Source organism: Odontesthes bonariensis, chromosome 23 (assembly GCF_027942865.1).
Source record: "Odontesthes bonariensis isolate fOdoBon6 chromosome 23, fOdoBon6.hap1, whole genome shotgun sequence".
NCBI classification, from domain to species: domain Eukaryota; kingdom Metazoa; phylum Chordata; class Actinopteri; order Atheriniformes; family Atherinopsidae; genus Odontesthes; species Odontesthes bonariensis.
Window position 1 is genome coordinate 28,056,866 of NC_134528.1, and position 12,389 is coordinate 28,069,254.

Genomic DNA, 12,389 nt, shown 5'->3' on the forward strand with positions numbered 1-12,389 from the left:
AGCTGTGTTTCTTGACCTCAACAAATTATTAGTAACTATAAGTCACAGTATTGTCATGAACAGATTATGTAGCTTCAGTTTTTTTCCCACCATACTCTCAAAAAGACAGAATCATATTTGTCTAATCAATCTCACTGTGCTTAATCTCACTGTGGTTAAAAGCTTGCCCGATAGAGCCCGCTTTCATGGAAATCAGCGCAATCGGACAACTTTGCGCAGCGGGCATGAAAATTTCTCGCGTTTTTCCCTTTGGCCAAATTTCCTTGGGCTCCAACAGATGGGATATGTTTGTAAAAATGCCGGAATTCTCCTTTAAGCACACATATTCATCAGGTGTACCACAAGGTTCTATCCAAGGCTGTAATGAATGTTCTGTAACCAACATTCAAATATATACAGATGATACTGTGAACACAGTAGCACTATGACACAAGTGACTTATGAACTAACAAATTCCTTTGTTCATGTAAAGGTAGGGGTGTTTGAGAAATGTTTGAATAACAATTATCATTTAAACAAACACATTTTTATCATGATTGAATATCAAAGAGCACATACCTTGCTGGGTGAGATCTATTTCAGAAGTGGACACAATCAGTACTCAGCTCTGTCACCACGACAACTCAGTCGCCTTTTATTGTACTCACTGTTTCGGTGTGTCTTTTCTTGCAGTCTTTGTATACCTAATTGCAGATGTTTGCATTTTATTTGTGTACCTTTTTTTAATTTTTTTTATTTCTTAAGTGTGATATGTCCTATCTTAATGTTTTGTATGATTTACTTATAGTTGATATTGAATGACATTTCAGCTAACTCTTCATTTTACCAAGTTAAGTGTTTTCATGTATTGCCAAGCCATGTTCTTTGTTTTGTTTCTTTCTTAGTCGTGTTTTGTTTTCATAGTTTAGTTTTAGTCATCCGGCTCAGCCGTGTTTTATGTTAACCTTGTTCTCTTTTTGAAAATAAACCAAGTCTTGTTTTTGAAGTCAGCATTCGTGTTCTTACGCCTCAAACCAATGCAATATAACAGCTTAATTAGATGCATTTTGATTTAATATTCATGCACAATGAAACATACATTGCAATACACCATAAAATAGATTTCATTGTGTATTAAAATTCCAAGCCATGTTTTCTGAACCATAAAGTCCACAAGTTAATTGAACATCTGAATAAGGCTTAGGAATTTTGGAGAAAAGTCAAGAATTATAGAACTGCGTGGTTACGACAATCAGTGTTACCTAATGGATTACCTTAAAAAGTACATGCTGAGGGTTTTACCAGGGTAATCAGAATCAACAATATATGGAAAGAACTAATAAGAACAGTGCATACAAGATGGACAAGGCGTGTATCTTTAACTTTAGGCCTTTTGGAAATCAGGTCATCTTTAACTTTCTGTAAAGGTAACCTAGGAAAAGACATTTTCACCAAAACTTTACATGCTTTTGGAGATGTTTTAGCTTTTATCAACCCCACACTAATGGAGTTTGTCCATGTTATGTGAAGAAACGCTTTTGGCCACAAATTGACGTGTGAATGAAATACTCCTTTAATTTCATGTCCAGAGCTTAATCAAGGCTCATGTCATCGTCTCCCTTTCCCCTCTTACATCAGCCTCCAGCTCATAAGGTGGAGTTCATGTACTGTGATTATTCAATACATGAACATTTGTCAAAATGCAAATAAAGGTATACGAGTGAAAGCTTTGAAGAAAACCAGACCCCTCTGGCCCTCTTTACCTCCCTGTGTGAACAGATCGGCAAAAACATGAGCATGTTTTCATTTTGCAGCAGGCAGAGTAATATATGTGGATGTGAACAATTGTGCTTGTTTTGCCATTACACTCCAGGCTGGGCTGAGTTAAGCATACCAATAGTTACTATTACGACTGGATGACAGCAGACTCTGTCCGGCCTTCAAGAACACCGCACTCACTCAAAGCTCTATGGCTGAGGTAATGCCTGGGTTGCAGGCCAGAAATCCATGCTCAGAACAGGGATACGAAGTCAGATCTAAATTTAGAGGATTGTTAAGTGGACTCTGTAACAATTCCATCAATCAAACAGGCTGACTTCTCCCTCTCATGTTTTACAGAAGAGAATTTTCGACATTTTACTGCGATGTATCATGCATTACGTCATGGCTGCGGCTCACGGGCAGAAAGTTCCGTGGTGTCACATTTTAGATGCCTAACTTGGACGTCATGTTTGGCATCTGAGTTTTACCCCCCGAATTATGGCGTGGTGCATTTTTATTCTTTGCACTCTCTGTTCGTGACCAACAATTGAACCCCTCGTCGGTGAGCAACAGATCCTCAGAAGAGAGCTGAAAAGCAGGTTCGTTGATCATCCTCTGAAAGTTTTGATACTTTGGTCTTGATCTGTGGTGAATGATACAAGCTTCTGATAAATACCTGGCTGACTGTAAAATATTAGCCCTTCTTTTGGAGGGTATAACATGAGCCTGCCTCGGGGCGTCACTGAAAGCTCTTAATGCTTTCCACCCTGCTGCAATGCCACATTTCCCAGGAGTTGGACTGTCTGTCAAACTGAAGAGAAAAAAAATGACAAAGAGGAAACTTGGCTGCACTATGTATGTAATTATACAAATCATCCAAAGTCACATGCACAGATTAGACATCAACCAAGTCTCATAAATCACAAAACACAAAGTACTTTTTGAGCACCAGAGGTAATGAGGAGTTTTGGCAACATTATCAGAATCTTTCTATGGTTATAAATTGACACATATTTTGCGAATTCCAGACATTATAATCTATTTTTCCATCAGTACAGTTGTCTGACACCAAAATTTTATTTTTGGCAGTACAGAGAGGGCATTCAGACCGTAAAATCCTTTTACGAGTCCTTACAATTTCCTAAATAAGTTTCCTGGACAGAACTGGATGGAAATATAGTAGGAACAAATTCTAACTAACTTTCAGATGCAATTTATGTACACATTTACTAAATATGTTGTTAATGAGCAGTTAACTAAAATGAAAACTCTGAAAGAAAAATAAAACAGGACAACTTGGAAGGTGAAACAAAAAAATCTGCTGGAATAAAGTATAAGAAAAGATACTTCTTTGAAGACAGAGACTGAACTCAAACTGTCATTTCTACTGATTATACAAAATATTGCCATGTGGAGGCAAAATGTGTTGCTCATGGTTACAAACCCATGAAATCTTACTCAACTACTTCCAGTCTGGCACAATTCTACACTGTATTATAGTATCTTTAAGCTCTTTAGCACTATTTTGGTTTTACAACACACAATTTTACTGCTCTGGAGCTGTCTCAGAAAAACTACCTGATGAACAAAGCATAGATTAGAGCAGAACCGGGGGAGGATTTCATTCTAAGGAGCTGAAAGATACCAAAATACAGTGTAGCAGTTGAGGAATATTGGCCCAACATTCCTTAGACGGCCTGAAAGACAACTCAAAATGAAAGCCTAGTGTTGCTCCTCCATGTCTATTTGCTATGAAGACAGGGAGTATTTTGCTAACATTATCTATATCAAGTCCATCATACAGTACATCAATCCTGTTGGATTTTTAGTTTACTGAAATTATTTCCATTCAGAGCAGAATAAGAGCTGATGAAACAGAATTAAAGCTTCGTTAGTTGGCTTTATTTCCGCGTCATCATGGAGTACCCCATGGAGGGTTGGTTTTCGGCACACAAGGGACTGCTCTACAGAGACATATTGCCAGTTATCATTCTAAGGTGGCATTAGCTGCACTGATAGTTAAAGAACAGTGTAAAACGTTGTTCAACAGCTTATCAACAAATAACATGGACCACGTAACGAGGTCATAGGGGACTTGTTTGGCTCTTCTTCCAAGTCCAAAATTGACACTGCTGTTTTCTGCTTCCCTGCTTGTCTTCATTTTTTACCTTCCGCCTTCATTTTAACTGCTTTCATTCTACCACTGCAGAGTACTACTTCATTAGGTGATAAAACTGCTTGGCTCAGTTTAGGTTTTAAAATGACTTTGCTAAGATTGGACAGTAAAAACACTTTGTTAATGTTTGGAAAACATCGTGTTGAGGCGTCATAATACACAATAAAATACATAAAAGCTTTCCTGACATTGTTCACATTGCCCCGGCCACACGTCACATGACTGTTATGTTACCAGTTCAAGAAATCCTGCACGCGCAAAAGCAACGTTTTGCGGGTGTACAAAAAGTAACACGGTGGGATCCTGACCAGGTGTCAGCATGTGATAGGTTAGGAGTGAAATGGGTTGAGGTATTTGTGATGCTTAAACCAAACTGAATGGGGTGAAACTGAAAGAGTTATTAAAAGGAAACAAGCAAGGAGAAAAACAATAATTGGAATATGGTCTCTGCTGTCCCTTGCTATCTATCTAATATTGCTGCTGCCAGTGTGTTGACAGTGTGATACCAAAGGAGAACCTTATGCATATATCTATATATGCCATATATATATCAGAGATGCCAGGGCCTGCAGCAAAATGGCAGCACATGATACCCTAGGAATGAAAACTTGTTTACCTCTTATTATTTATATACACATTTGTCCATTTAAGATGAAAATGCTTCTCTGTATTGTTTCACTTATGTGAGTCACACCTAACAAGGAAACTAGTTTTGGATTTGATGGAGGATATATGTGCAGAAATGTATCATACTGGCGTCATAGTACAGGGAGAAAAAAATGCAGCAAAATGTTAAACCTACACAATAATTTCCTTGAATGTCAACTTAGAATAGTGTCTTGACAAAACTAAGAATCCATTGGGATGACAGGAGTTAAACATCTATCACCTTTCCCTGGATTTGAACTTGAGTTACAGCATGAACAGACTAAGATCAAGCCAGATAAAAGGAAGGGGTGATTAAATCAGGCTAAATGACTGAGCTATTGAGCCACTGGAACACATCAATTTCCAGTCACTGCATTTTCTTGTTGTAGGAATCACTCTTATCCAATGACTTCACTACTCTGTTATAAAATAAGTCATAGATAAGCTTGTGGAGGCAACAACCCAGTCTGCAAACAAAAACGCTGATTATAAATAGCCGTAAAGAAAGCTCGGGGCTGCTGGGAGGAGAGAGCTTGTTGCTTGACTCACACAAACACACACACTGTTAGTGTGAGTGCATGTGGAGCAGCAGCAGCGCCGGGTGAGAACACCCCCTTTGTTGGATCAGGATAACCGCTTCTGTATCAAGCCTTCAACGAGTCAGTGTGAGTTATGCAATATACTTTCTCTGATCTTCCTGGTCAGGTTCAGACTGAAGCTAATTTATGACAGAATTTGAATCTCGAATCTATCTGGTTTCTTTTTATTCAGAACTTTTATAAAGTGAAGCAATCTGGAATAACAAAGTTTAAAACATAAATAACAGTGAAATAACACTGTGCCGTGTCACTCATAAATGATTGTAAACCTTTCCCGTCCTTTGCTTGACTTGTTCAATTTTGAGTTCTAGTAACAGTTTTTGTGCTTTACTCCTACTTAATGATCAAAGTGTGGTAGAGAAGGCTGAAGATATTTCACTAAAGTATGCGTTTTGAGACTGGCTTCAAAGGCAAGCAGTATTAAGATTCATACCTACAGGCTTTGGAAAGGTAACTCTAGAAGATGATAATGGCCTGAGCAGACATTTGGAGTGATAATGCAAAGTTGAACATGTTTTTCCTACTCATGGAGAGAGGTTGTAATTAGTTCTTGTGTAGAAGAGGGTAAATTAGGAGAAAATGGTTAGTGCTGAAGAGAATCATAGTTGGTGAGGATGTAGTGAGAAAGTGGTGAAAGACTGGGACCATCTAAGCATCTACTATGTAGAATGTGAGCCCTGTTACCTAGTTATATGTATACTTACCTCCTGTATGTCACTCACGTCTAGGCAGGTGCAATTATTAGATAACGAAATACAGTGGAAACCGCTTATAGTGGTCACGGATATAGTAATCAACCGCTTATATAGATCAAAAGGCTTGGGACAGAATCATTTCTATACAGTGGAAACCGCTTATAGTGATCACGTTGGTCCAGAGCCAATTTGAACACTATAAGCGGTTGATTACTAAAACCGAATTTGTATTATTTTATTTTTTTTGCTATTTTATTTTTTACTCCCTTGATTCCTTTCTGGACGTCTGCTTCTGCCTCGCTAGCTAACGTAACGAGTTGACACCGGGCAGCAAGCCGAGATGCTGCAGTGAAGCTTGGCATTCCTCAGGCTACCTTGTGTAGTCTAATTAAGCAACGAGAGACAGTCATGAATGCTAACGACGGAGAAAGAAAATGACGGCGCCCGGTAAAAGCACCTGAGGAATGCCAAGCTTCGCCGCAGCATCTCGTTGGCTCGTTTTTGGTAATTTGTCATACGCCTCGAGGAGACTACGTTTTTCATTCAGAGAAAATGACTTCCTTTTTCCAGCCATGATTCCCGCGCTTGCTGCCCGGTGTCAACTCGTTACGTTAGCTAGCGAGGCAGAAGCATAGGGCAGAAGCAGACGTCCAGAAAGGAATCAAGGGAGTAAAAAATAAAATAGCTACACGTAGTTTTAAAATGATTTTTGCACATGTTTACATTCATAAAATGGCCAAAAATGAACATTATAAGCGGATTTCTTGATTACTAAAAACAAATTATTTAAACAGCATTTGTATAGAAATGATTCTGTCCCATGCCTTTTGATCTATATAAGCGGTTGATTACTATATCCGTGACCACTATAAGGTTTCCACTGTAGAAATGCTGTTTAAATAATTTGTTTGTAGTAATCAAGAAATCCGCTTATAATGTTCATTTTTGGCCCTTGATTCCTTTCTGGACGTCTGCTTCTGCCCTATGCTTCTGCCTCGCTAGCTAACGTAACGAGTTGACACCGGGCAGCAAGCGCGCGAATCATGGCTGGAAAAAGGAAGTCATTTTCTCTGAATGAAAAACGTAGTCTCCTCGAGGCGTATGACAAATTACCAAAAACGAGCCAACGAGATGCTGCGGCGAAGCTTGGCATTCCTCAGGCTACCTTGTGTAGTCTAATTAAGCAATGAGAGACAGTCATGAATGCTAACGACGGAGAAAGAAAACGACGGTGATTTTCTGCATAAAAAAAATAAGTGAAATACCTGTAATACAAATTCGGTTTTAGTAATCAACCGCTTATAGTGTTCAAATTGGCTCTGGACCAACGTGATCACTATAAGCGGTTTCCACTATATACTGTATAGTGGTTGCTAACCTTTTTTCACAGTGAAATTAACTAAAGTAAAAGAAAACTACAACAAGTTATGCTGTCAATTTTTCATAAACAGTGCAATGGAAAAGTGCATCCGGTTTTATGTCAAATTACAGAACTGATGCTGTGCTGTGTACAAAAACTGACAAAACAATTTTTTTCTATTCTATTCAGAAAGACATGTTTACAGACCATGCTGTGTCTCATGGAGGCCCTAAAAACTGAGAGCAAACAGAAGTACAAACAATCATCTTTATCTGTCTGCAAGACAGCTAGCAGCTCACTCTTAGTCTTGATTTATGGGGCTAACATCCATGGTCCAGTCAAAAAAAAGTGGCTTAATTGTCTCTGAAAGTTGTGATCAAAAGACGGCTTATGCCAGGCCACCATTGTAAATCAGAATGAATGACTTTCCCTGTTAATTAGAAATTGTAGTCCACCACAGCCCCCGCGTAACAGTGTGCTGACATCCCCTCATGTTGTCTTAGCTTACAAACTTGTTCCGTGTGACGCAGTAGTACTTACTGAACATAACTCCACTTCCGTGTGACGCAGTGTACTGTGGGTAAACGCGCTGCAACTAAAGAGAATGTGAAGATACGTTTCACCTTGTTGTGTGCTGGGACGTTAGCGCGTTGTGAGTAACGTTCTTTCAATACCTCAGTTGTTTTGGTTTAAGACCATTGTTGCCTGGTTCAATTTTGTGGGGGGCCTAAAATCTAATGGAGAAGAGAAGAGATGGCGGAAGGAAAATGGAAAAAGAAGATGGACCTTTGCAAAATCTTTACGAGGGATCAGATGTATATCAGGATTGAAAATGTTCTGAAATATAATTTTAGACACTGCTCCTACAGTTTGAGAGTATAAATGCTATCTTGAAGTTAGAATTCAGGGTCTGCACATACGAACGACAGCCTCGGAGCAAATACATTATTACATCGAAACAAACAGACATGTGATGCCATCTTTGCTAGTTGTTGTGAGGTGCTAACAACAACCTCTATCTAAAAAATTGTCATTTTGCTAGTAATAGAGAGATAAAAAAAAATAATAATATTAAGAGGTAGCATACACTTAAAACAAGGAGTTAAAAAAATAAATGAATAGATTTTAGAGCTTTCGTGGTTAGGCTCAGTCGTTACAACCGATATGGTTAGCTCACAAAATACACAGTTACACTTACTCATTTTTCTATTGATGTGTCGCAATTTCTTCCATGTCACATGAATACTGTTCAATAGAAAACAACAGCCTAGAGAAATGTGGCTATCTCACAATTTACAACTAAGAAAATTGACACTACGTTTTAGACATATTTGCATAATTTCTGGTGAGACTGGGCTGCACAAATCCATGTAGAAATGATAAAAAAATTAAAGATGTTGAAGAACCTGTCTGAGAGTCCTACAGTTTTAAATAAATCCAGTGAGAGTTGGCTTTCTTGGCATAACCTTAAAGTCATCAGAGTTGACAAAAACGCAGACCAACTGGTCTTACATGTACAGGCAGTTAATACGTTGTGGGTTGTAACACTCCTGATTGCCTCTTATGAATTCACCCAAACTGTAATGATGAGATGATAAAATGAGAAAGAAAAAGAATGAATTTCCTGTAAAGAAGAAAAAAAATTCGATTCACTTTTATATTGAAGGATGGAATACAAATTAAATTGTGATTGCTCAAAAAACAAGTCAGTCAAAATATTTTCATATACTCTCCGGATTGGCTAAAATCACTGGCCAGGGCAGGTACTGCTAAAATTACCACACCTACCATAGATAATTCCTGTCTTAATGGGGCTTTAGACTTTCAAACTAAATCAAAATCAGATGCCAGAATGGATGCTGATCTACAAAGGTAAAATAGTTCAAACTATGAGGATTTTCTCTGTATGTCATCAGCAAGTTTTCTAAAAATGATTATTTCAAGTCAAAGCTTGATGATGTAGTGAGGCTGTATAGACATCTTGGCAAAGAGGAACCTCGGGGGCCAGGTCTGAGGCCCCAGTCAGCTCAAGAACCAGAAGATTGTTGTTTATAGAAGCACAGACGTTCAGGAGGAACGTATCTCCTGGGCTGATCCCAGGAGCCAGGCCTAATTAGAAACAACTGGTTGAAATTCACTTCAATGGCTACACAGATCTCCCTTTTTATGTTGCTTGGCTGGTTCTATGAGTTCATCAGCTGCACCTCGAGGCTCATCTCCATCTCATAAGACTCCCCTGGCTGCGTGGTGTTTGTGGATTTCATGGACGGTAAAAAGAAACTTGAGGCCTGCCACCTAACTCCCCACCGCTATCTTTCCCCTCGCTCTGACGCACACACATACACATATTTGTTCATACACAGGTCTTGTCTTGAAACAACAGGCTGCAATCATATGTGTCAGGGCAAATCTGTTTCCAATTGGCCCTGGACTTTCATGTGTTTAGACCTCGCCCTATTGCTTTTGAGAAACATTACATCATAGACCTGTTTTACTGTAGCTGCAGTGTAGGTGCCTCGTTCTGTTTTAATCTCTAACCCGCTTGTGTTTGGAGTTGAGTCAGTTATCATTTAGCAATGAGATCATCAGGCATCACGCTAAAGAGAAAGAAGTGCCACTGATGGGTTGTTCAAATCAAAGTTTGCAATGCTGACCCGATGGACTGCATAAAGTCTGCCACATAACAATATCCATACAGTGATTATATATCTGGCAATATCATATTTTGGCAGACTTAAAGCCAGATTTGAACCTCTCTGAGCTTTCAAGTCAATCTTATCCTGTCATCAGACCATCTCAGCATGGAGTTCCTCATTCAACTGGCATTCGAGTGTTCTCTTTCAAATGAGCATTGGCAGAGGCAGGCACTCATATTTGAACCAGGTGATGGAGTTTCACATCAATATTTCTCATAATATAGACTAAATAATCACAGATCTTACTTATTGTAGCATTTTTTAACACTAATTTGACACTGCAGATGGTGTTACTGCTAAAAAATAAGCTTTATTAATGGGGCGATACCTGTATAGAAATATGTTGATAGAAAATTTGAGAAAGGTCAGTGCTGTGATTTAGGTGGAGATGTACTGAGCCCAAAGGATGAGATTGCACAAGATACATATACAGTATATAACATTGAAGGCCTGTGCAGATCCTCAAACCAGACACTTGCTGGTTATTTGACTCACTAAGGAAAACAAATCAAGTTTCAGTTGAAAATAAACTCCTCATTTTTGACTACTGACCTAGTCAGACAATGTTGTAACCATAATCCCTGGAATTTTCACTGTGTTCCTGGGGCAACTCCTATAAAATGGAATACCTTCAAAGAAACATTTAGTGTAATCCATGACGTGAGACATGAGTCAGAAGTGTAAGGCCACGGTAGATGGTCAGACACACTACAGCAGGGGTCCCCAACCTTTTCAGCACCAAGCACCGGTTTGGTTCTGCAATTTGTTCCCGCGGCCCGATGGGGGGGGAGGATTTTTTTTTTTTTTTTTTTTTTTGTACTTTACGTTCAACAGACATTACATTTAGCAGATGCTTTTACAAAGTAGGATATGATGACAGACAGACAGTCATCATTGAAAAAAATAAACGTGCACAATCGGCCTCCTATAATGCAATCTATGCAGTTTCCAAGTATAGAATCTAGCGAGTGAAATGAAAGAATTCCCGATTTCCATGTCTTTTAAAAAAAAAAAATAATAAAATAAAAATTCCCCCCCCCCCAATCTCACGGCCCGGTCCGCGACCCAGTGGTTGGGGACCCCTGCACTACAGGACCTAGACGTGTTGTTATGTTTAGGTTGCAAGCTCTGTTAGTTAGAACTGTTGTAATGTTTAATATGACAGATCATTCAAGGGTAGGACTTACAACTCCCAGAGCATTGACATGCTACTAAAATGATGGTGTTCATGCAATATGCACATTCAGTTGTTGATACTTAAGACAGTCAAGGAAGAGGCATTTCTCCTCGTTTACAAGGTGTGTTCAGTCAGAGATTTCTTCAGCTCAGCAGCAGGTCATTCCTGCCCATAGCAACAGTCCTACTCAAAGACTGTTTAGAATGACTGAGGCCTAAACACACCGGCGGCACAATATTGCAGCATGTGGGAAACATCACTCTTCTGACCACAAAACTTCCATAAACCACATAAATAAATTAATAAATATGACATATACATATATACATTATTTATTATTTACATCAGCAGGTGGCATAATTGTACCATTTAGTGGGATTTAAAATGATCTGCAGCTATAAAACACGTAACTACATTTAAATAATTAGAAGTATTTGTTTTATACAACAAAGTTTTTCCCATGGAAATGTTTTCAGCCGCATTCTGATATCAGTTTAAACTTCTGTCTGGATACACAACTCTTAACCGTGGTTACTTGCCTGAATAGAAGTATGTTTCTGTAGAGTAGATGAGTAGATGATAAAAAAGTGTTATCATCTACTCACTGATAACATTTTGTTGAAAGTCGACGTCCTTCGGACGCTATTTATATCACTTGAGATCCTCATATATCCATATAACGGGAGATAACAGGGCAAAGACAATACAGCCTCTAAATAAGGCATTATCTGTCTTTATTTCACCAATACCTTAAGACGAATGAATGAATGAACGCGTATTGCACTGTTAGCTCAGAGCTGCCGTGTTGTTGTTATTGGGGGTTTTCTACACCCGGGCCACTTGGGATAAAGTCATCGACGCGCGCCCCTGCAGCAAAGCTTATTTACTCTGTGCTCTGTGACAGTCGGCTATCTTCACATGGAGTTTGCTATTGCTAGTTTTGTGCAACATGGCAGAATATTTATCAGATTTTTTATGACGGAGTGCGATAAACGTCCTTACTATTTTGAGTATACGGATGCGGAGCTCCTGGAAAGGAGGATTCAGAAGCAGAGAGAGGAACAGCTGGCCAGAAAGCAACAGACCTCCGCGAATCGATGCTAACTGGTGGTGTTGTGGACGATGTTTACCTATGCCAACAGAAGAAGAATGCCTTTGTTGCTCCGAGTGGGATTTGAGGCCAGTAAAAAAAGTCTTCCGGAGCTAAGTGAAAAAAAAACGAACTTCCCCTTTAAAGACTATGTAAATATTTTCTATTTAAAGTGGAACAAATTAATTTCTCTTTAGCCAGTCTCTCC

At 39.0% G+C, this 12,389-nt stretch overlaps 1 protein-coding gene across 6 annotated transcripts in view; it reads left to right on the plus strand.

Annotated features, from left to right (window-relative positions):
- Nucleotides 1–5,140: 5,140 nt before the first annotated feature.
- The window catches only part of myocd (myocardin), a 182,075-nt gene continuing 174,826 nt past the window's right edge, over nucleotides 5,141–12,389 (plus strand). For all 6 annotated transcript variants that reach the window (XM_075457391.1, XM_075457395.1, XM_075457393.1 and 3 more), the window contains exon 1: nucleotides 5,141–5,229. The gene's annotated coding sequence lies outside the window, so the exon portion shown is untranslated. The remainder of the gene's footprint in view (nucleotides 5,230–12,389) is intronic.